This window comes from Motacilla alba, chromosome 21, assembly GCF_015832195.1.
Source record: "Motacilla alba alba isolate MOTALB_02 chromosome 21, Motacilla_alba_V1.0_pri, whole genome shotgun sequence".
Taxonomy (NCBI): Eukaryota; Metazoa; Chordata; class Aves; order Passeriformes; family Motacillidae; genus Motacilla; species Motacilla alba.
This window is the reverse complement of record NC_052036.1, coordinates 2248750-2272614: the sequence shown is the minus strand read 5'-3', so window position 1 is coordinate 2272614 and position 23865 is coordinate 2248750. Positions and strand designations below refer to the sequence as shown.

Below are 23865 nucleotides of genomic sequence, written 5' to 3'. Positions count from 1 at the left end.
GAGAAACCTTGAGACACTTGTCAACTTCAAAGTTGGAAGATGAAAAAAAAAGAAGAGTTCAGAACAGAGCACTGCCAGCAGAGAAGTTTTGTGTTTTGATGAACAAGTAGCCACACAAATTACAAAATTCTGTACTTGTGTCACTGTAGGATTGTATCACAGTATAAAATCAGGTGTTGACTGTGAGCAACAGTAGATCCAGATTCAAGCAACCCCAACATTTCATCTCCCTTCTTTCCATAAAGTGCTGGGTGCTGGTGGCTGAAGAATTTCACATCATTCTACATCAGCTTCCTATGTCTTAGACAACAGTATTTGTATTTTTTTTTTGGCTTTGGAAAATGCTTCAAGTTCTGCCAAACATAGGAATAAATTTGTATTATTGTTGAAGTGAGAGATACCTGTGGCACTGATTTTTTTTAAATGGGTCACAAGGGAACAGGAGCAAGGTTTTTCCCTGGAAATGAAAGCCCTCCAGCCATAATTTGTGAGAAAACAAGATTAGAATTTGTGAAAAAACAGGACTAGAGATAATGCCTTTTTAAGGACATGGAGCCCAGTGTGTCCTGCTCCGATTCTGCCTCTGTTGAGGACAAAATATTCCAAGGCAATCATATAAGAGACATGATTCTAACATTCCCAGGGAAACCCTGGGCCTTCACAACTCTGCTACTTCCCTTACACAGCAATGGATTTTTCCAAAGGATTTTGAAGTGACTTCCAAAGTCCCTCAACAATTCTGAATTAACTGCCCTTGGCCCATCTGACACATAACCCATGCTGACCCTCGCCAAGACTGGAACTCAGGAATTCCACGATGGCATCAGTTATAAACTCGGGTGGATGGACTTTGCTATTTGACAGCAAGGCTCTCAGAACCAGCTCTCCTTACCTTCAAACCTTGTCAATTACACCCTCTGCAGACTAACAGAGTTTTGCTAATTTTATGCCATGTTCTCAGAAGTGTTTAAAATAACTCTTTTGTTCCATAATAATAGGGAAACTGAAAGAAACTGTGAGAATGCAGAATGTAACTAAGGAGACTGAGCTACTCCTACTTTTTGCTCTGCCTGGCCCCACTGAGGATTTCTATTCAGTTTGCTTTTACTTATTTATTTTCTCTAATGAATGATCTTGATATTCTGCTACCTGGGTCCTTCCTGAGAAGGCAGCAGTGATGACTGTCATCCAATTGGTAAAGAAGTGGCAAATAACAGCAGGTTGGAACAGCTCTGAATTAGGCTTTAAAAAATAAAACAATAGTAAAAAAAAGAGTTCTGAACAGACTCAGGATTGAAGCAGAGCTGAAGTTTAGACATTGTATAAGCTTCCTTTAATTTTGGTGCAATGTCAGGAGAAATGAGAGTTCTGCTTTTCTTTAGGGACCAAATGGAGAACTTCAAACTAATTCAAAAGCACGTGAGTGTCTCCTGGGCTCTCTCCAGGGTTCATAGAATGCAGCCATCAAAGGACACAAAGGCAGACAAAATGTTATGGGATGGGAAATGGTGGGATTGGAACATGAGGTGGGGTTTTGAGCCAGTCCATTAAAAACACTTACCTGAGGTAACAAAGAAAGGAGGCAAAACATAATTATTTATTATTCAGCAGTGTCCTTAGAGCATCTGAGGAGCTTTGCAATTTTGAGAAGTGCTGATTTTTCACCTTTTTGTAGAAAGCAATTTCATAATTTTGTAGAAAATTATAAACAGTTTATACCTGTTTGGTGACAGTTATTCTGTCAGAGCCCAGGAACATTTTACCATAAGAATCACACAATAACAACATGTAAATTTTGATTATAACAATGGTATTTGCATGCAAAAATGAATTACTTTAAGAAGTGAAACTGCCCAAAGCTTCACCTAACTCAGGATGCTCCCTACAAAGGGGTTAATGTCAGCTGATTGAGAAAAAGGTGCAAGAAATTTTGCAATGGAGAACTGTGGAGCAACCTTTCTACAAGAGGCTTTCTGTAGCTCTAACCCAGGGCCAGAACTGTAACTTCAAAGTGGACTAACAAAAAAACATTAAAATTGGTTTTATTGATTATCCACCCCAGATCTTCAAGTATTCACAGGTGTTTTCAGCTCAACTTTTCGTTTTAAACAATATTTTTGCAGTGTATAGAAAGAGATAAATTTATATATGGTAAGTCCACTTAATTCTGGTGATTTGCACATTCATCCACTGAACAGTACAAACCATGGTAGTTCATGGATCTGCGTGAAAAAATAGGATTCAAAATGAAAAAGACATTTAAAAAATAAAAATAATGCCTGTGCAGCAGCTTCCAGCACAGGATTATATGAGGACAGCAGAATAAACCACCTTGTTGCACACAGGAATGAGGGATTCCTCTGGCAGGTTTTAAAGTGCAGCAAAACTGATTTGTCCAGTGAGGTTTACAAAAATCCAAAGCCCAGGCAGCCCACCTGGAAGAACCCCCCTCTGTAAACATTTCCAACCCTCAGCATCCCTCCCCACAACAGCAGTGCAACTGGGCATCAATCAAACTCCTCACTGCAGAGTGAGATGTTCTGAAGTCACTGGAACAGAAACAGGAAGTATTGCAACAGTTGTGTTTTTACAAAAGCATAGGTGTGGTGAAAGCACTGGCTGTGTGTAAACGTGCTTTAAACTGTTCTGACTGATCCAGCTTCCTTACCCAAATTCCAGGGATGTGAAGACACGGCACAGCACAGACCTGTGGACAGAAATTCCCCTTAGCTCTCATGGAACAGAGAATGCATAAAAATGAGAATGCAAGCAAAAAAAATAGAGATTCTTAGGAGAGGATAAGATCTGAATGTGAATTTTATTAACAAAAAACCAAACCATGTTTAGTTATTAGAATTGTACCACTGGTAAAAGCATGTAAGAGAAATCGAAGGAGGAAAAGCAGTATCTGTATGATAGGAATGTGCCATGGGAAAAAAGCATCAAAAAGCATGCGTTAGTTTCAAATGGTATCAGTTATAATTACGTAATTTATGAGATAATTAATTCACAACTGTTCCAGTCCAATAACAAAATCTCAATGCAGCTATTTTCTCAAAGAAGCAAAAGGTGATTTACTATTCGCTATCAATCTCAGAATGTTAGTTTTGTTCATGACACCAATTTTTTTCTATATCATCCAGTGCTAGCTAAAACTTTTCCACAAAAGCTCATGAGATTGAGAATTTTTCCTTTGTAAAACAAGGACTTTTTTTTTTAATCTTCTATGTATAGTACCTTTTGTTGCCTAATGTATTAAGTGGTCATTCTTTTCCCACATAAATGGGGTATTCCCAGAAGGATATTTTAATCTCTGCTAAGCCTAAAAGCAATCTCTAACTACAAAAAATTAAAAAAAAAAACCCCAACATGCAACTTGCCTACTATAAATCTCACCCAGATTTAATGACTGAAATATTGTGTGTAACTGCTTTTGAAATCTGTAGGCAACTTTGCAAATATCTAATAAACTTGTGGTGTTTCTTAGGCACTTCGATTTAATCAGTATTTTCCAGATGGGGATGCTGGGTGAATCTCTAGCCTCAAGAAAACTGACATCCCCATCTGCATGCAATGTGGTTCCACAGATTTTAACAGGATAACTCCTGTCCACATTTCAGGGCTGGAACAGAAATTTCCCCGTGGTTACTGGAAAGAATATTAGCAATTTGGGACAGCAATTCAAGAATAATTTCTTTTAATTTCAGTAAATTTCTTGTTTTGTTATTTGTAAATCTCAAGGTGATGAATTAAAGCGTTAGTGCATCGTGAAAGTTATTTAAAAACAAACATTTGATCATTATAAATCAAAGGCATAACCACACCAAGATCTAATAGTTTCTCATAACAGACAACCTGAATAATGGCCAATCCACTTTCCTACAGTTCAAATGGCAAACCTGCTCTTTCTTTTACTAATTAAAGGTAACCACACCTCCCTTCAGAAGGCACGACAGAAGGTTTAAATTCTAGGAAAGCAAGAATCTACTGAGAGAAGAGTTTGCAGAAGAAATATCGGCCTCATTAACCTTTGGTTTGATTGTTTTTTTGTTGTGTTTCTGGGGTTTTCGTGTGTTGTGGGGTCTTTTGTTTATTTCATTACAGTGTATTCATGCTGGATAGGTTTTAATTGAAAATTGGCTATGATGCTGTGGGTTGTTTTTCTTTTACTATAAACCTTTTTTGGTTGCCAAGTAATCTCACTTTTTAGCAAGGTATAAACAAATATCTGGAAAAAACCCCAGATTTAGACCTGTGATAGGAGGAAAAGTGACACAATAGCGTATCTCTACTTACTTTTCAATATTAATTAGGGTTTCAGTATGAGTTCTGGTGGGAAATTATTCCATTTTGGTGACACCGCTCCTGCCTGGTTTATGTGAGGTCCCGTCTGCAAGACAGAAATTGCAAATTTTATGCTTCCTTATTTTTTTTTTCCTACTTTCTCCTTCACGCAAACCCTTCCAGAGAAGTGATGGATGCTGTGAGGAAAACATGAAAAGAATGCTCTGGAAACTTTGGCCGTGTGAGTACCTTTATAAGCAAAGCTGGAAAAAAAGAAGTTTTAACTACAGAATTGCTATTTCTCAAGTTCCTGAGGGAATGATCACAGGATCACAGATTTATTAAGGTTGGAAGGGCTCTCTGGAGATCACTCTGGCCAAGGCAGAGTCACCTGGAGCAGATAAAATAGAAATAGTGTCGAGGTGGGTTTGGGGTGGCTCCAGAAAGGGAGACTCCACACACAGCTGCTCCCTGCCACCCTCACAGAAAGAAGCTCTTCCTCATGCTGAGGAGGAACTTCTGGTTTAGTTTACAGTCATTGCTCCTCGTCCTGTCCCTGGGCACGGCTGAGGAGCCTGGCACCATCCCCTGACACCCCTTGGAGATATTTTTATTCATTAACGAGATCCCTCCTCAGTCTTCCCAGACTAACCAGGCCCAGCTCCCGCAGTCTCTCCTCACACGATGATATGAAGACATTTATCGTTTGCCAGCCTCTTGTGAGCAGCATTTTAAGGCCTGGGGCCTTTCCCGCTCGGCAGCCCGGAGCACTCCCATTTAACGTGGTGTGGAGGCTCTGCCTCTCCCAGCCCTGAGCTTAAACACCATTTGTGGCTTCAGTTTCTTGTCTTTTTGTTCCCGTGCGGCTCTTTCAGACTCGTTTTCGGCCTGCGGGGCCGGCGGGGCGGCCGCGATTCCCCCTCACGCCGCCCGCCCTCGCCCTTTGTTCGCTGAGGGGAGGGAGCGCGCGGGAGCGCGGGCGGGAGGCGGGAAGCGCGCGGCCGCCGCCAGCGTAAGGGGCCGAAGGGCGTTGCCCGCGCGGGAGCGCGCACCGCGAGGCTCCCGGCCGCGCGCACCGCCCGCCCTCCCTCCCGGCCGCGCTGGGCGGGTGCCCGGTGGAGGCGGCGGAGCCTCCGGTGAGGCTCGCGGCGGCCGGGGCGGCGGAGCCTCCGGTGAGGGTCGGCGGGGAGCGGCGGGGCTGCGCGGGGCGGCGGGCCGGGGCGGGGTGGGAGCCGAGCCGGGGTTTCCCGGGCGGGCAGCACGGGCGGGGCGGAGGGAGGAGGGGAAGGAGGGAGGTTCGCCGCGCCCAGGCTGCCGCTGCCCGATGGCTGCGGGGAGCTGAGCGGGCTGAGGAGGAGTCGAGACCCAGCGACACCCCCTCCCCCGCGGATCCCTCCTTCCCGCTCGGCTCTGCCGCCTTCCCCGGGACCCGCCGGGCGCATCGCGGGCGGCTCCCCCGCTCCTCCTCCGCCGCCTCCTCCTCCTCCTCCGCCCCCCTTCCCTCCCCAGGCCGGCGGGACGCGGGCAGGACCGCGGGCGGCGGACGGACCGGCCCGGTTCATGAGCAGCGGCCGGGAGGGCAGGTAACCGTGTGAGGGGTGCGGGGAGGGCGGGGGTCCCTCAGACCGCGTTTCCCGCCCGCCGAGCCCCGGCCGGCCCCACCCCGGGGCCATCTTCCCTCGGCTCCCCCTCAGCCCCGCTCCTTCCCCTCCCCCGCGCTTCCTCCTCCTGCCGCACTTCTCCTTTCCCTCTCCTTTCCTCCCTTGTCCTCCCCTTCCGCCGCCGCACCGGGGGCCCCCCGGGCCTCCGCCTCCTCGTCGCCCCCGTTCTCGGCGACCCCCGGTATGGCGGGGTTGGAAATAGCCCCCCTCCCCCGCGCTTCCCACCTCCTCGGGGCTCCAGCTTCCCCTAAAAAAGAAGTGTGTTTGTAGCTGGAGGAGGAGGGGAAAAAGGTGGGGGTGGGACTGATTCCCTCTCGAAGGCTTCCAGGCGAAAAGGGAGGAGACCTCGGATCTTGCGGGGTTCCATTTTTAATTATAATTACGCTGTAGTGGTCTCTGCTAGACGGGTTTGGGGTCTTGTCTTAAGCCGCAAAAGGCGAGTTCCCGAGCGATCCGGCCGGCAGAGGGAATATTTGGAGAGAGATTCAAGGGGAAAAGGAAAAAAAAAAAAAAAAAAAGGCAATGGTGTGGCTGCTGTAATGGTGGAAAACTGATTAAGAGGAGCCGGGGGTGAGACAAACAGGGTAAGGCTGCTTCCAGCACCCCCAGCCAGCCGAGGGCTCGCAGATGGGGCTCATGCTGGGTGTGCTGGGCGAGGGAGGGGTAGGGAAGGTTTTGTTCTCGTTCGAACCGGAACCGAGGATGGATTCAAACCGCATATTTGTTCCCCCATGTATTACGGTGCTGCATATTTTTGTGTGCCCGTAGCAGCGATCACGAAGATCATGGAGGGTGTTTTGCTACAATAGAAAGATGGAGTTTTCTCCTTGGAAATGTTGTTTAAAATATTGCTTCGATGCCGAGCTTTTTATCGAAAGGATTTCAGTGGTTTTTTTTTTTTATCCATGTAAGGGATATTGAACGAGTAGGGTTTTTAATCCTACAGCTTTGTAGGGAATGAAGATGTGTAAAGCCTCGCATGTAAATATGAAAGAGATGAGGCGTTTTATTAACAAAAAAATCTTGTCCAGAAGAAAATCAGAATGATGTAGAGGTTGTTGTAAGATGTCAATTTATCATTCCTGAAGATGAACTGAAATTTTAACGAATGTGATATTTCATTATTCTCTAACAAAGTCATGGCTGGGACTCGTTTTAAACCAGGCATCCTTTCTAGGATGTGCCACGTTATTATGTATTGTCTGCACAGGAGGAAATAGGAGGAAAGCACTGTAAATGTAAGGCTTAAGTGATTATTGAAACAGCTTTTGAGAATAGTTGGCTCAACTTGGGGAGGCGATTTAAGACTGAAAAATGAAACGTTTTGCTCCTGTAGGATATCTGCACCTAATCGTGAGACATTTATCCCGTATTTTAAGCTGCTGTGGACACGAGGATGTGAATCAAGACAAAATGCTGTCGATGTGTATGTGAAATACGTGTGAGGGAACGAAGATTATATGTTAATACCTAAATCCATCCCTAAATGTGATAGATCAGAGTTTATTTCTCTCCCTTGTGCTTGAGGAGAGGAGAAGGAGAAGGGGTGATAATAGTGTAGTTGTTTTGGTGGCTGCAGATTAGCCAGGGTGTCTGTTTGATTTTCTTTTTGCTGTGAATGAATGGATCTCTCTGTGCCTGGGCCCAGTAGCTGCAACAAGATGGCGTTTGCAGCAAGGCAGCTCTCATTTTTCAACTCCTCCTCACCCCAGCTTTGCCAAACTAGATCTTATTTCGTAATTGTGTTTTAGATTTACTTTCTCATTCTCTTTGCTTTCTTCTGTTCTGGGGTGGGGGGTAGGAGGAGTGTTTGGAAGATTGCTGTAAGAAATCTGTGGGTTTTTTTTTTTTTTCTTAATTTTTGTGAGCTCCTCCAGATAGGAACTAGGTGGGAGGAGTAAATAGTTTTATTGAAATGTTCACACAGGCTCTTAACTGAATAAAGGGGTGACACAATTTTCGTTTTTACCTTGCAGTGCCTGCTTAACACCACCAAAATGTCCCTGGCTTTTCTGAAGCCTGTTGCTAAAATCCAGTTTTTAATCGTAGAGCACAGGTACACAAAGGCTGCTGGGCCGAGGGTCTCTGCTGGCCAGGTGATCTCAGATCAGAGCCTGTGCAGACAGGTGGCTTTCTGTGACACCAGAGAGTCTCCTGTCTGCTTCAGAACACTCACAATTTGTGGAGGGTTTAAGGCTGCTGCTGACCCAGAATCCCTGCCATCCTCTGGATAACTGTTCTTTTAATGGGCAAGAATGAGAAAGGCTGGGGGGGTGTTAAAACAGCTCTGTGTCTGAGCAGTCTGTTTCAGAACAGCACTGCAAATTTCTAAAGCTTTTTGCCTGTGGTTTTTTAGTATCTTTTGAGAAAAATGCTCTTTTGATTCGCAGCTCCTGTGATATTTCACCATAGTGCCAAACACCTTAACTTCGGTAGCCTAAATAAAACAGCTTGGTTAATATTTGATACACTGCACTCAGGCTTAAAACAATCCACTTCCCAGCAAGAAAAATAAGAAATGCTTGTTATGTCTCCTGTATTCAAGTGACCTCCAAACCTTTGATATTATCAAACATTTTACTACTGTTTATCTATTACTTAATGTATAATCAGTTGTTTGTTAGTTTATTGTAGGAACCCAGCTGTAGCTCATGCAGAAGGAAGCTGGGAAGAGCAGAGCTGATTTTCAGTTGAGGCTTGCAGTGCTGGTGTTTTTCTTAATTAAAAAAAAAAAAGCTGAAATTAGCTGAGTGCATTTTATTCCTCTGGTGTTTCAAGAACATTTTTTTTTTTAATTAAGAATACTGCCCAATAAACTGTTAGTTCCATTGATGTTAATGTCCTTTTAAATCTTAAATTACTTGTGCAATTTTTTTGTTACTACTACTTTGGCCCTTTAGTACAGGATCAGAAAGGAGCAGAGTGAAGTGAGATTCTGTTTTGGGGAAGATAAATTACATTTATCCTTGTTGAGTCCTTGCAGCTGCTAAGTCAGTACGTAGCAGGCATCCTAGCATGAAATCTTTGACAACATGGTAAATTAAAATTCCACAGGAAATCTTAGCAGAACAGTTTTTTAAATCACCTCTGTGCCTCATGGAAATGTGGAGATGCTGTATTTGGACTTAATGAGAATTCTCGTGTAAGTAGTCAATGAAGTTCTGTAGAATCAGGGAATGGATGGAATTTTGTGTAGCTTTATTCTTAATATCATCCCAGAAGAAACCCTCCACAGCTATTAAAAATTTTCAAACTTGAACCATTAAACTAGTTGACTTAGAATGAGAAAACCCTTCAACTAATGCAACTCCAAGGCCTTTAATTGTAGTAGGAATATAGATTGTGTTGGTAGGATGCCTTTTCCTGGAATGAAGCGAGATGTTGGCTGCACTGTGTAACTTCCTGGTGCTTTGGAGCCTTCCATTTGGTCATGTGGAAAACAACTGAACTGCTTCTTCTTAAATAGTAACTTAGTTATGATTTCTCAATCCCTGCGAAACCAGATGCCAATTCATCTGAAACTTTTGTTGTTTTTGTAGATTCCTACCAGGCCTGGAGCTGTGGTTGGGGATGTTAGGCAAGTGTTGGGTTCAGCTGGTTTTATAGTTGCTGCAATAAAGGACGGGAGTTGTTAGCGCTCTGGGAAACCAGCAGTAGATCTGTCTCCTCCACGCCGCGCTCAGCTCATGTTCTAGGCACTGAATTGGATTAAATTCTTACTGTCCGTGGATTTTGGCTCTCAGCGCCAGTGGATTGGTAATTGATATTCTCAATTTTAATATCCACTTTGAGCCATATGGCACACCGTATTGTCTCCGCGATTGCATTTAGCGCTGCTTTCTTACCAGCAACTCGAAATGGGAAATTGGCCATTCCAGTTGTTGAATTACCCTTAGGTGAGTTGTTCTTGGAGTCTCTAATGCCTGTGGTCGTGGCAGAATTTTAGATGGGGTCTTTTTTTATACAGAATTTTACTGGTTTTGTGGCAAAAAAAAAAGATAACCTTGAAAGCAGCTTGCTTGCATTAATGAAATGTTTCTTAAGCATGTGACTGAAGATAAAGTGGACATTTTTTGAAGGGAGTCTCTTGGTTGCTTCAAGTGCAGACTGAAAATGAAAAGAATACATATTCCATTCAAAATGTTTTTTTTCTCCCCACTGATAAAGTTGGAACTAGCATTAGCCAAGGTCATGATAAAAAACAAAAATACCCCCGAGCCCCTATGTTTCTATTTAACATAGTGTCTCCATTTATTATTTCTTCCCAGGGTGTCCAGTGTGCTGGGGATTTTGTGAGTGTGGATTTGTTTTTCACCAAACAGAAATATATGCAGAATCCATAGATACTTGAGCCAACTGGTAGTTGAGCAGAGCATTAAGAGGTTTTTAAAAGCTTTGAGCTGGCTATGAGCAGTACCTTTACTTGAGATGCCAAAATAATCGACATAAATTACTGTGGAAGGCTTCCTAGTACCAAAATATGGGAGCTCCAAGATAGGTTTTTAGGCAGAATACTGCATTTTTATTAAAACAGTAGAGGATTTCTGAGTCGAGAGAAAGAAGATGGTTAGCTTTGGAGTAGAAATACACTCTTCAAAATAATTTTGTGAACATGAAAATCAGATCTTGGCCTCTTAACAGCTGACCCTCTAAAATGAGTTCTTTGAAATTAATAGCTTGGAAGAGTATTCATTTCTATTAACTACAAATTAATTCATGTATGAATGTATCAATACTTATCCACTGCATTTATTGGAGAGATGTACAATATGTTGTGATTTGTTGGTCTCTGGAAATACAATGGAATATTTCTGGCTGTCTGGAGGGTTTGAGTGTACTGGTTTCGGGGGGTGATGTTTCCCTTGCCCAGTATATTCTTAGAAATGCAGGAATTTTCTGTCTTGAACCCAGCTAGGGAGTACTGACAATATTCATGGGTGCCATCTGGAAGCAGCCAAGATGTGGTGTCTCTTGCTATGTATATCTTACTCTCAGTTTTAGTGGGGGTGCTGGAATTAGATGCCTACATGGGGAATTTTTTTATGTGTTAGCCAAAAAAAACCCAAAACTTTTTTTGGGGGACGTTATGGAAGTGTAATTTGTAAGGAGCCGTGGAAATAATAACTTGTAAATTCTCTGCAGGGTTTTTGGTGCTGGTGTGAAGTGGAAGAAAATAGGGATACATCCAGTGTTCTACATTGACCTGGTTGTTGGTGTTTGGGGGTGGACACAGCAATAAGATACTGCTGGATTGAAGTCTTGTTAAAATCCAGTGAAGTAACTCCAGCAGGTTTAAAATTGGAATCCTTTGGAAGGTGTTGCAGACATTTTGAAGACCTGAATTTATGAATATGTTCCCTTGGTCAGATATTCCATAGTAATGAAGAATTGTTGAAAACAAGGTATTTTTGTCGTGAAGGGAAGACCTACAGTTATTTCTGCATTTGATGGGACTGAAGGGTTAAAATTTGATCTTCCTGTGCTGGCTGTTCTGGAATCCTAATAATGGATGAGTGGAAATGAGGCTGAAGACCTGAGGAAGGTGAGCTGAGGGAGCTTAAAGGAGACAGGCTGGAAGGTAGCTCTGTCATTGAAGGTGGTAAAGACAGGCTGAATCTTGAAATTATTTTCACAGATCGTATTTAGAACTTGATGAGGGAAAAATTAGTAGCATATAATACAGTGAAGGCAAAGAGGCTGATTAAAAACCTAGTTGCCATTTTAATGGGAAATGTAATTCATTTCTGTAAGTAGTTTGCCTGAAACTGCTTCATTAAAAATAAGTATATTAATTTGAGGAGGTGGAATATCAGCTTGTCGAATCACTGCAATTTCTAAAGGTCCTCTGTTTAGATGAGAAATACATTCTAGATGTTATAAGGATTAATTGAATTGTGTATAGTTAAATATTTTTTTCTCTGTGTTCTTACCTTGATCTGAAGAAGGTTTGCCTACAATTTCATGCCAGTTATGTTTATCATGTTTTTTTCAGATGAGAATATTTTTGATGTCTTCTTGAAAACTGCAGTAATGCCTGCCAGCACTCCCCAAAAAAAGAAAATATTAATTATCTGTAATTAGATAGATTAGATAATTTTTTGTAGCTTTATGTAACGTGGTCCTATATTCAAAGCTATGTATAGATTTTTGTCACTATTTTAAGCTTGTTCTTTTTTTTCCCCCAGCAAAGGGGAGGAAAAAAAAAAAGTAAAACCAAAATACTTCTCTCTGGAAACTCAGAGTTCCATCCAAACTCCCGCATGCTGTGGATGAAAGTAGGTTTAGGGAATATTTTATCAGTTCAGATATCAGTGCTGATTTGGCTCATCCTCATGACAAATCAAACTGCTTTGGGGATGAGGGAATAGAGGAGAAATTTCAAGGCTTTCTGTATGACTTTGAGACAGGCAGCTGTGGGTGTTGGCCTCCGCTGACAGGAAGGGATGCCTTGTCTTCTGTTACAGTAACCTTCATTCCAGCAGCTGATGCCAGTTATTTTCTTTCTTAAAGAAAAAGAGTTTCTGCTGAGCTGTTACAGGTGAGCTGTTCCTTCTGTGCACCTCGATTTTCTCACTGCATTTCTGGCTTTTTTTGCCTGGCTTGGGTTAGGTGTAGGGAACCATCTTAAAAGTCTTCTCAGGCACATGTGCTTTGTGTTTATCCTGCCATTTCAGGATTTACTAAAATCTGTCAATAAATAGAGGTTATCTAAAATTACTTGCAAAACCATGAAGTTATTTGACAAGCTGAGTGGGTTTTGTGTTCTTTTTGTGAAACATTGAAATTTTCAACACTGATGTGACAGAAGAATCTTTAATTGTGAGCCTCAGAATTGGAGTTTCACTTGCATGGATACAGAAATACACGTGCCCAGTATTAGTGGGGTGTTCTTCACTGTAAGGACTTTCTCACTGGCACATCTGTGCTGACGTGGGATATTTTCCCAGATTTCTTTTCCTGAGGGTGGCTGGGCAGGATGTGGAGCTTACAGATGTTGTTGGAGCTCACATGTCCTGTCCAGATGTGCCTTGCAAGCTTGGGGTGTTGCTGCCCTTCTGTAATCTGTGGGGAACGTGGCTTTCTTCTGGAACTGGAGAAATGAAATCTCTTAAATCACACAAAACACTTGGTATTCAGTCCAACTGTCTGGAGTTTTGTGGGTATTTGAGAGATTTACCAAAACAAATGAGGGATAGGAGGTGGGTCAAAGCTCCGAGGTTAAAACCATACAGAAGATGGGAGAGATGTGCCTTTTTTGTTGATGCAGAGATCTTAAAAATCAGTGCTTGGTTATCTTCAGTAATAAAATTTGTTAGGCCAGGCAGAAATATTCACTCTTTTGACAGCACTGATCACAAGTCCTTGAACTTACTTCTTAGTTTGAAATATGTGCAATACTGATATTTTCTAGTAAGATCTTGGTGGTGAAACCCAGTGCAGAAAGTCTGCTTTAGTCATACGTGTGAAGTTCTGTCGTGTTTAACTTTATTTAAATTACATTTGAGCTGATACATGTTGGTTAACACCAAGAGGTTCAAGGTATGTGTTGAACGTAGCAATGCTTGAATCTCAAAAAAGTAAACTTAGGTTTCAAAATCTAAAATCTAAAAAAATAGTTATAACTGCATAATCCAAAATTTACTATGTTTTGTTTCCAGTAAATGACACGACAGAGCTGAACAGAGCAGGCCTACACCTGCCTCAGGATCTGAGAAGAAATCTGTTCATGGTCCTCTTGCATTTTATTATTTTGCTTCCCAAAACTCTGGGGGGTTTTGTTGTTTTTCACATAGCCTAACAAACGTGTTGGGAGGTCGGTGTGGTAATTTTCTCTGTTTGTCTAGAAAAACAAAGATGTGATAGTCTGCTGAAATCTTTGGTGCTTGAAAGAAGCTGATCCTGTTCTAATCGAGGAGCTGTCTTTGCTGGAACATATGTTTGATATTCGTGGTGCAGGTTCTCTGGGAAGTGGCAGGACTCTGCAGATAGGCTGCTGGCTGTGTAACAAAGGTGGTGGCTGTACAAAGATCAGGAGCAGGCTGCTTGATGCTCGTGGCAGTTTAATTGTGCTGCAGGTTACCAAGTCCTGCATTTCACTGCAGCTGTCAGATATTATCTGGCCACTGCCTGGAGACTCACTGTGCAAGTTCATGCTGAAAATGATGTGTAGTACTCACAGAAAATAGGACTGAACAGGAACCATTTATTAATGAATTTAAATCTTGGCAAAGTAGTGGGGTCTTCAGAAGGTGCCTGAGGCGTTGGGGAAGTGGGTTTCTGTATGTGGAAACTCAAATACAGACACTTTGGACAGTGAGGTCAAATAGGTTTGATTAAATTCTTCCTTTCCTCTTCTAGCCATGGGCAGCAGATGAAGTTTCAGGAAGTACTGAAGTTCAGCGTTTCAGGAAGTGCTGTGGTTTTTCCTGCTGGGTCTCTCTGCTGCTCTAGGGTGGGGGAGCTTGTGCAGAGCTTGCTCGGGGCCCAGCAGTTCTGGGTGGGAGCACTCAGCAGCTCCAGAGCAGCACCCACTGCTCATCCAGAGGCTCCAGGCTCAGGCAGAGCCTCAGCAGCTCCAGGGCTCAACCAGCCTACCTGGCTGCTGCTTTGGCACCACTTTGAAGGTATTTTTTTCCCCATTAAATAGGTGGGATTGTCTTCTGATGTTTTCAGTTTTGTTTTTCTCAGTTAATTCCCTGGTGTTATTTAATTTTTTTTCCCTATTTATCATGTTTTCCTCTATATTTTGATCACCTAACAAGATAGATACCATCTCCAGGAATGCAATTGATACTTCAAGATTAACACCAGAAGTTTTCAGAGAGTTAATGCAGATCCCTTGGGAAGAGGCATGTCCAAGGGTGAAAGCCAGTATTTCCTGCTGTACCTTTGTGCTTTCTGCTGTGATCCTGGCCCTGGGCTGTGCTCTCCTATCAGCCCTGAGCATTGCTGCCTTGTGTGTTCCCAAACACCACTTCTCAGTCTGAGGGACTCAAGGTCTCTGGTGTTACTCGACTTTTCAGGCTCAGCCTTGCTTTTCTTGTTCTCCTGTACCTTACTTTGTACAAACAGTACGTATCAGAATACAGCAATTGGGAGAAATCAATGAGCTATCAGGGCATAAATCATTGCTCTCAGAACGAATGGAGCTGCTTGCACATTGAGTAAAGATGGGGCATGGTGATTTTGGGGCTAGAGAACCAAGTATTGCTCGGTCTGGTTTGGGGGAAAAGATTTGAGAAATGCCATATTTTAATCTCTGCTGAATATATTTTATCTGCTATATGCATATAATATATTTTGTTGATTTTAAGGTCCACTGAAATGCTTCTGATCTTCAGGCTGGTGCTGGAAAGCAGCTGTTTTTCATGGTATAGCTAAACCTGTTCTAACAGTGCTCTGTTAATCTCTTACTGAAGATCACTGTGCTGCTTGAACACTAAATTCTTATTTCAGTGAATTGCATGTATTCTGGTTTTTAGCTGGGGCTTGGATAAAGATCTTTTACATGGTTGTAAAGAATGAATATTTTGCTTTTAGCTGATCTCTGAGGCTTTGTACAGTCTGTGTAGCAGAGGCACAAAGGAGCAGATGGTTTGTTCCAATGTCTTAACTCCCCTATTTTTGTTGGGGCAGATGTGACAGCAGCTGTGGTGAGAAGGTAGTTATCAACTCACGTCCAGCCTGCCTCCAAGATGGGCTTACTTTTGTTGCTTCTGTTGAATTTTTCTTATTATTTTTACTTCATAAAAGCTTAGTGCAGTGAAAGCTTGCTTGCTTTCTCTGAGTGGTTCCAAGGCAGAGCAGGAAGAAGCAGCCCTGGTTTCTGAAGTGCTCTCTCAGGATTTGATGCTGACAGCAAAAGGCATTTTGGGTGCAGCTCTTGATCCGTCTGGAGAAGCACAGTTGAGGTTGGGTAGAACATGGGCTGTCTTGCTGCCCCTGGAAACACGACGTGTTTCTCATTAGCGTTTCTCATTAGCGTTCTGAGGGCCTTGGTGCAGTGAGACATGGCAGCGTGTGAGCTGCTCAGCCCTGCCTGCTGCTCAGATCAGGGAGATGCTTTTCAGAAGCAAAGTTGGCCATAGAAGATCACTGTAGATCTGTAAATGTCTCCCTTGGATCAAGAGCAGAGATATGTCAATTTGATTGGCTATTCATCCTTGCTTTTAAATGGATTTACTTGTAAGGGTGTAAAAAGCAGGGCAGCTAAGTGTAGCTTTCTGGAAGTTGGTTGTATTTTTTAAAAGGGTGTAGACAGGAAGCAGTTGATTCTCCTTTGACTCAGTTGACTCTTTATTAGCTGGCATATGTAGAACAAAATGGATGATTCAGCTCCTGTTGATAAAATAGCAGAACTAAAATGTATGGAAATACAAAATACAGCGATGGGGATTTCTGCTGATTTTCTGTGCTCATGCAGGCATAGAGTCTTACTGATTTATTTTTTGTGTTAGTATTTTTCATGTCTATTCCGCAATATTTATTTCTGGGATTTTTTTGGTGTTGTAAATAAGCGATCACATAACCCATTTCCTCCTCTAATGTAATAAATATTGTAGTGAAGATCTTAATGTACCTGCTGATGTCACTGTGATGGTAATATCTGAACCAGCACATGGTTCTTAACAAGGTGAAGATCATTCCAAGACAGATGTGTTGGCAAGCACAGCTGAGAGAAATCCCATCCAGGCTTTTGGAACCCACTTGTTCTCTTACACTTTAATCCCTGACGGGGCAGCTGATCCACTTGATGGATTTCATTGTAATCTTCAGGATTTTGGTAACAGGAGGTGCCTCTGCCAAGTTTTGCATCTCCCCATTCATTTATTTGCCTGGGAATTCAGTGCAGTGTGATCCAGACACACGCTGGGCTCTCCTCAGCACCCCCTGGGAAATATTTGGGGAGAGCTTGAGCAGAACATCATCCTGCTAGAGAAATCCATCAGTCTTTGTGAGGACTTGTGAGCATTTTTAAATCACAGAGAATGAACTGAAGACTACTTGAAAATTGGCTTACCCAGAAGTGACTTTTTAAAGACAATATTTGGATACTTAATGGGAATTCTCAAGAATTACATTTCTTAATAGGATTGCAATTTACTAGAAGCATGTTCTTAAAGTGTGGATTAAAAACTTGGTTTGATACCTGAATAAACATGGTTTTAATGTTGACTTCCATTAAAAAGAAACAACTATATGAATTTAGGCATGTAAAGTGTTTTCATTTGCTGTGTAATGACTCTGTCACCCTGGGACGCTGTGAACTTCTCCTCCAGCTGTGTGCTTCCATTTCTGGCTTCTGGGAGAAAATGTTCTCTGTATAGCTTGGCTTGTGACCTACCCCAAACCTATAGATTCAGCTGATAGACAGGAGAGATCACACATTCTATCAAAAGATAATATCCTGATACTGTATAGCCTGGCTTGTGACCTACCCCAAACCTATAGATTCAGCTGATAGACAGGAGAGATCACTCATTCTATCAAAAGATAATGTCCTGATACTGTATAGCTTGGCTTGTGACCTACCCCAAACCTATAGATTCAGCTGATAGACATGAGAGATCACTCATTCTATCAAAAGATAATATCCTGATACTGTATAGCTTGGCTAGTGACCTACCCCAAACCTATAGATTCAGCTGATACATGAGAGATCACACATTCTATCAAAAGATAATATCCTGATACTGTATAGCTTGGCTAGTGACCTACCCCAAACCTATAGATTCAGCTGATACATGAGAGATCACACATTCTATCAAAAGATAATATCCTGATACTGTATAGCCTGGCTTGTGACCTACCCCAAACCTATAGATTCAGCTGATACATGAGAGATCACACATTCTATCAAAAGATAATATCCTGATACTGTATAGCTTGGCTAGTGACCTACCCCAAACCTATAGATTCAGCTGATAGAATGTGTGATCTCTCATGTCTATCAAAAGATAATATCCTGGTACTGTATAGCTTGGCTTGTGACCTACCCCAAACCTATAGATTCAGCTGATAGACAGGAGAGATCACGCATTCTATCAAAAGATAATATCCCGATACCGTGGCATTCCTTGGGAATATCACAGGAATATTGCAGCCTTTAGTAATGAATTATTAAAGCAGGACTGCAATGTTCCTGTGGTGCATGTGCTCTGCCCTGCTTAGGTAAACACAGATTCTGGTGGCTTTGCAAATGAAGTGAAAATAGCAGTAAAAAGTGGAGGTTCACGATGAAAGAGTTGAAGGAAGCACTGAAAAATGACAGTTGAAGTAAGAAACAAGTGTTCAGTTACTGTAAGGCTCTGCAGATAGAAGCATCTAGTAATAAATGCTTAGTCATTTCTCTGTTGGTTAATTAATAGTAATATATTCTCCTTCAGTGCTGCGTGTGTTGTGTTTGTCAGTCTGAAGGGAGATGTCTGGCAGTGTGTGACAGCAAAATTGCTTGGGTTTGGATCAGGGGATACTTTGAGAAGTGACAATTTTCAGTGACATGTTTTTGATAAATGTAGCTGGAAATTGATGCATAAGCAGATTCGGAGTTTTTACTCTGGTTTTGGGGTTTTTACATTCTTTTTAAATGGTAAGATCAGGAAAGAAACAGTAAAAACATCACTGACTAACTGGATGAAATTGGTGAGGTTATCTGTGAATGTGCTGCTCTTCAAAAGGACTAACTGCTTAGAGATAAATTGGAATAAAATCTAGAATATTGGCTTATTGTGATTTATTAAATACAACTTTGTATAAAACTTACACTAAATACCAGTAATATTTGTTCTTAAAATAAGTTAACTTTCAGTGCCTGTTTCTTACCAGGAAGTGTAAAAATGCTCTTAAATGGGAATTTCTTTGAGAGAAAGACAGAAAAGATGTAGTTAGGAAATGTTTGGGCTTGGGTCACTAAAGTACCAAGAGTTATTAATAGTTGTGAACTACTTCAAAGATCTCTTAAGACCCTTCTTTTTAAAAAGTGTTATTTTAAGCATTTGCCTTTAGGCATCTGTTAAACTTGTAATATCAGTTCTTTTAGTTTTTTACAGAAATTCTCTGCTGTACCTAGAATATTAAAATGATTTTTTTTAATAATGCACATGGCTTCCAGATGCATTTAGAAAGGATTAATGAAGTGACCTGTTAGAGTCCAGATTTTTTATGCTTAAATATTACATCAGTATGATTCTTTTTTAAAATGTAGGTCATGGGATTAGCATCAGGAATTGGGAGGTTGTGTCTGCCATGAAGACAGCTGGAGTTTGTGCAGTGGTGGTGGCAGGAGGAGACACGGAGCACTTCACATCAGAGCTGTTTATTGCAGTCATGTGTCCTGCCCTGATCTTAGCATTGTTGTCTGCTTGGTAGGCTGCTATTTTGAGAAAGTGCTAAACTATCCAAAAGGTTGATTTTCAAGTACTTGTTAAACAGAGCGAGGGATGACTCCTTGGAAAATGGAGGCATGCAAGCAGGAGCTGATGGATTATGCATGATGAGCATTTTGGTTGTGTTGTGTTACTGTGTGGTAACAACCTCTGGCATATTGGGCAATTTGAGCACTGAAGTTTAACTTTTATGGTGAATTATTCATATTCTGTAGCAGTTTTGGAGGAGACAGAAATGCTCTGTTCCTCTGAGACAGTGGTTCCAATTTGGGACTTTGGATGTGAAAGTGCCTTGCTGAATTTGGGTTTTGCAAGGTCTTCCAAGGTTTCCAGATTTGTTAAATATTTTGTTTCTTCCCTTAATTTTTTTAAATAAAAAGCTTAATTTTATATTTCCTTTTATTTTTTTAATTTTTTTTCTTAATAGTAGCAGCTGTTTATGGTAGATGGGTTTGTTGTGGGTTTTTTGTTATTTTTGTGGGGGTTTGGATTCTGAAGTGCCAAACTGAGGCAGTGAGGCACTTGTGAATTGCCTCAGTGCCTCACTGAAGGCAGTTTGGTGGATTGGAGGCTGCTCCACGTGGGTCTGTACTGCCTGGTTTTTCCTGTTGTATGTGCTGTTCTGTGTGAGTGAGGTTACAGGATGAAGGAACGTGGCCAGAACTTTGCCAGGACCCTAGAACTGACCTTTATTCTTTAGCCAACAATTTTCCTGTGTTCTCTGCAGCAAGGAGAATTTTTTATTCCTAGCGTGATTTTAGATCCATTGAGTTGAGCAGAAAAATTTCTTCAGGAGGGGAGAGCATTTCTGGAGTTCTTCTACTTGAAACAAAACACACAAAAGCTCTGAAACTCTCAGCATCAGTGAAATGGAACCTGTCATTCCATATTGAGCTATAGGTAATGGTGAAGCACCGATGAAATCAGGTTGTTGAGTTGCAGCTATTTTTAGCTTGTGTAATTATCATTTTAGTCACACACTACATTGAAAATGGAAATTTGTGAGCACTCCAGCCAGCCAACGTGGCTGCTGCAAGATGAGCATTAACGCTGATCGACCTGATGCTTGTTTTGTGTGTACTTCCCACTAATATATGGAAAAATGTCTACTGAGCACAGCAACTGCTTCAGCTGGGAACTTGGCAATTCTTCAGCACAAGAAGCAGCCAATACCTCCCACAGAAACATTCAGCTGTGCTGGCCTTGCACGACACAAGTGCTTTCAGGAAGTTTTCGAAGGAGTTGTACAATCTCCTGTTGTCCCTAGCAGGGTGAGCTCTTTGGCAAACCTGTTAGGAAGGTACTGCTTGCTTTTCAAAGTTTGTGTGCTGGGAAATTACAGACGTGCCAGATGGTTCCCAGAAAGGAGACTTCAAATAAAGGAGGAGTTGTATCCTTTTGCTCCAGCATATTTAGATTTATGAATTTGGAATTATTATTTTATACTTCTCTAGGTTGGACTTCAAAGCTGCCCTTGGAGGAGGGGACGGCAAAGACTTGGATTTCTGGACTCCAGCTCTGCACTCCCCAAGGAAATTCTGAGCTGGAATTAACTAACTCTTGGAGGGGCACATGCAGATCCTGAAACATCCTTTGGGCTTCCAGCTGTCTGCTAGAGCATTTAATGGTTTTAGTCAGTCATTAAACTGAAGATGGGAATTTTTGGGGAGTTTTTTGTACCCAGAACAAGCTTGAAAGTTTAAATTTGAGATTTAATTACTGTTGCCTGGTGGCACATTGGAATTTCAGTGCTTTGGCAAGGTGCTGTAATCTCTTGGGCATCTAGCTGCTGTTCTGTGATAATAATCAGCTCTGTAGACTGTAAGAAATGATTTTAATAAACTGACTTGCAGTTGCTGTTTCACAGCCATTATCTCTGCCTGGTAGGTGATATATTACAGTGGGGATGATGTTGGGTACCTGTGCAAGAGCAGGCTAAATTAGGAACTGCCTGCCTCCATCCAGCCATCCCTGCTGCTCAGGGGTGCAGAGCAGCACAGCAACTTCACTTGAAATTGCTGCTTTATCTTAATAGTGATACTGAGGTTTGCTAGTAGGTTTTTGGATAGTTTGAGGGGATTTTTTTGTTTTTTCTTCCCCTCCACTGCAGTTATTTTTGTTTGAGTGCCTTGACTAAAACAACCCTATGTGCCACCCTTGCAGGGGGATGTGTTCTGCTAGAATTCACGTGGTGTAATGGTCATGAAAATCAGTTTTTACTAGTGTTGGTTGAGATCCACGTTAAGCTGCGTCGATAAAGCCTCAAATACCAACGTGTACATTGATTGCATCCCCCACTGAACACATCTCCCAGCTTCCCCATGTTCTTACAGCAGGGGCAGCTGCTGGGAGTCCTGAGCAAACCTCACCCCAGGGTTTGAGCCAGATCCTCAGTATCTTCTCTAATGCCTGGCCCCACATCATTGTGCATGAATTGCTGGTGTGTTTTAAACCCCAGAATGCCTTTGCAGTATGTCAGATATTTACCCTTGGCATCTAGTCAACGTGTGTGTAAAGCAGTCTTGAGAAGGTTGGAATGACATCCAGAATATTTGGGTTTTAAGCCTCTCATTGAATCCATAGGTCAAGAGAAAAAGGTGTCTGTCTGGTTGATGGCTTCGGAGAGGCTACAGTGAGTGTGTTTAATCTGCTTAGGAAGTTGCCTCATTTCAGAGGGTTATTCAGATTTCCTGTGATGTTAAAATACTTCAAAATGCTTTTCATACTCTTCCAAGTCCTGTTTCTTCCCTGCTTTCCCCAGCCTCATGAAAAAAGTTGGTGTCTTCTGTAGAAATCTTCATATGTAGGCTTGTACCTGGACTGTGCTGGAGTTGAGATAAACTAGGCTGGTGAGGGGCTGGGAGCACAAGTCCTGTGAGGAAGGACTGAGGCAGCTGGGGGTGTTTATCCCGGAGAAAAGGAGACTCAGGGGTGCCCTCATCACTCTCACAGCTCCTGAAAGGTGCCTGTGCTCAGCTGGGGCTGGGCTCTGTCTCCAGGAGCTGACAGAACCAGAGCACACAGCCTCGAGCTGCACCGAGGGAAACACAGGTTGGATATTGGGAAGAAGTTTTCCACAGAAAGGTAATAAAGTTCTGGAATGGGAGTGGAGTCACCATCCCTGGGTGTGTTTAACAAAGCCTGGATGTGGCACTGGGTGCCAGGGTTCAGTTGAGGGGTTGGGGCTGGGTTGGACTCCATGGTCTTGAAGGTCTCTTCCACCCTGGGAGTTCTGTGAATTCTCTGAAATTTTAGGCTGGGTTGTCAGCTCAGAGTGACTGCTTCAGTGTCTGTAAAGAAAAAAGGATACTGGGCTAGCAGCTGTTTGTGAGGGAAGCTTTACCCAGAAATGATGAAGCTTTTGGTTTGTGGAGTTGCTTTACTCTTTTGTTGCCCAGATGGCTGTGCTGGTTGTTCACTTGGAGCAGGAGGCTGTGGCCATGTGGGGACACTGGGAACACCAGCCCTGTGTGGGGCTGGCTCTCCTCCAGGTGCTTTGGTGTGATGGTTTAACCACTTGAACCATGCTCTGAGTGTTCTGTGGAACTTTTTGTTCTCTGGTGTTTTTGAAACTCCAGTTTTTGGTGTCAAGGACCTGCAGCTCCGGGCTCAGCAGGGCTGTCAGGCAGCGTGTGGAGCTCCTCACAAGAACTCTTTACTGAGCCGCTGCTGCGGTGCAGGGAATGAACTGGCCTCTAATTTTCATGTTGCTTTTACCAGGCTACATTTTAGCTAAAAATGGAAGCTTGTGGCAATGCGGATCTTTTTTTCATGAGTAGCTTGTCTGCTTTTGTCCTTAAATGAGCTCCATCTTTAAGGTGGAATTGAAAATATCTCCGTTGCCAGGACTGCGTTCTGCGAGCATCGCAGGGTGCTTTCAGCATCCTCAAGTAGAAACTTAACCCTTTGAAAAAGAAACTCAACTTTTGTGGAAAAGTTTGCTGTTATGCTTCCTTCCTCTTCTTTCAGGCTGGTTAAAGTGGCTTCTTTTTGTTTTGTTTTTGTTTTTCTTTTTTGCAGAAGGCATATGAAATCTGCAACACCTCTCCTGCATTAATGAGGGTGCAGCACAGGACAATAATGGTGTGTGTTTTGGCCTTTGCTGTTGTGTATTCTGTGTGCTCTTAGTGCGCCAGCATAAATTTACTTGTTTACATTTCAGGTAATTCTTTCAGAATTTCATTAGATTTCATTATCTCTGTAGTGGGGGCAATTTTTTTTTTCCTGTCAAGACTTCTGAAAGCTGACTGGAGTTGCTCTGTTTTCAGAATTTAAAACAGTCATGTCGTGTTCTTGTGTCTGGGGAGTGGAGTTTGGCCTCTAAGTGTGAGTTACTGTTTATGTCCCAAAGTGTGTTGTTCTGGCAGTAACAAACAAAACTGCTTACTCTGTGATGGTTTCATAATCACAGTATTAAAATGTTTATCTATAAATGAGCTTGGGTGAGGATGATCCATATCCTAAGTAGCTTAACCTCCATACCAGACGCTGAAGTGGTTTGTAAATTCTCCAGCTGGTAGTGAACTGTAAAATCA

General features: G+C 42.4%; 1 protein-coding gene and 1 long non-coding RNA gene across 8 annotated transcripts in view; one reads left to right on the top strand and one right to left on the bottom strand.

Moving 5' to 3' along the window:
• Window positions 1-1697: 1697 nt before the first annotated feature.
• On the bottom strand, window positions 1698-5196 carry LOC119710463. Its single transcript, XR_005259557.1, has 3 exons — window positions 4937-5196; window positions 4297-4390; window positions 1698-2707 (listed from the first exon to the last, which is right to left on the bottom strand). It is a non-coding gene; the product is annotated as an uncharacterized LOC119710463 (long non-coding RNA).
• A 137-nt stretch (window positions 5197-5333) lies between these two features.
• Window positions 5334-23865, top strand: part of GNB1 (G protein subunit beta 1) — a 37221-nt gene continuing 18689 nt past the window's right edge. For 3 of the 7 annotated variants that reach the window (XM_038159517.1, XM_038159510.1, XM_038159516.1), the window contains exon 1: window positions 5547-5867. The gene's annotated coding sequence lies outside the window, so the exon portion shown is untranslated. Of the gene's footprint in view, window positions 5457-5546; window positions 5868-23350; window positions 23493-23865 lie in introns of those variants that run through there. The other 4 variants (XM_038159513.1, XM_038159512.1, XM_038159511.1 and 1 more) reach the window with 4 other exon arrangements.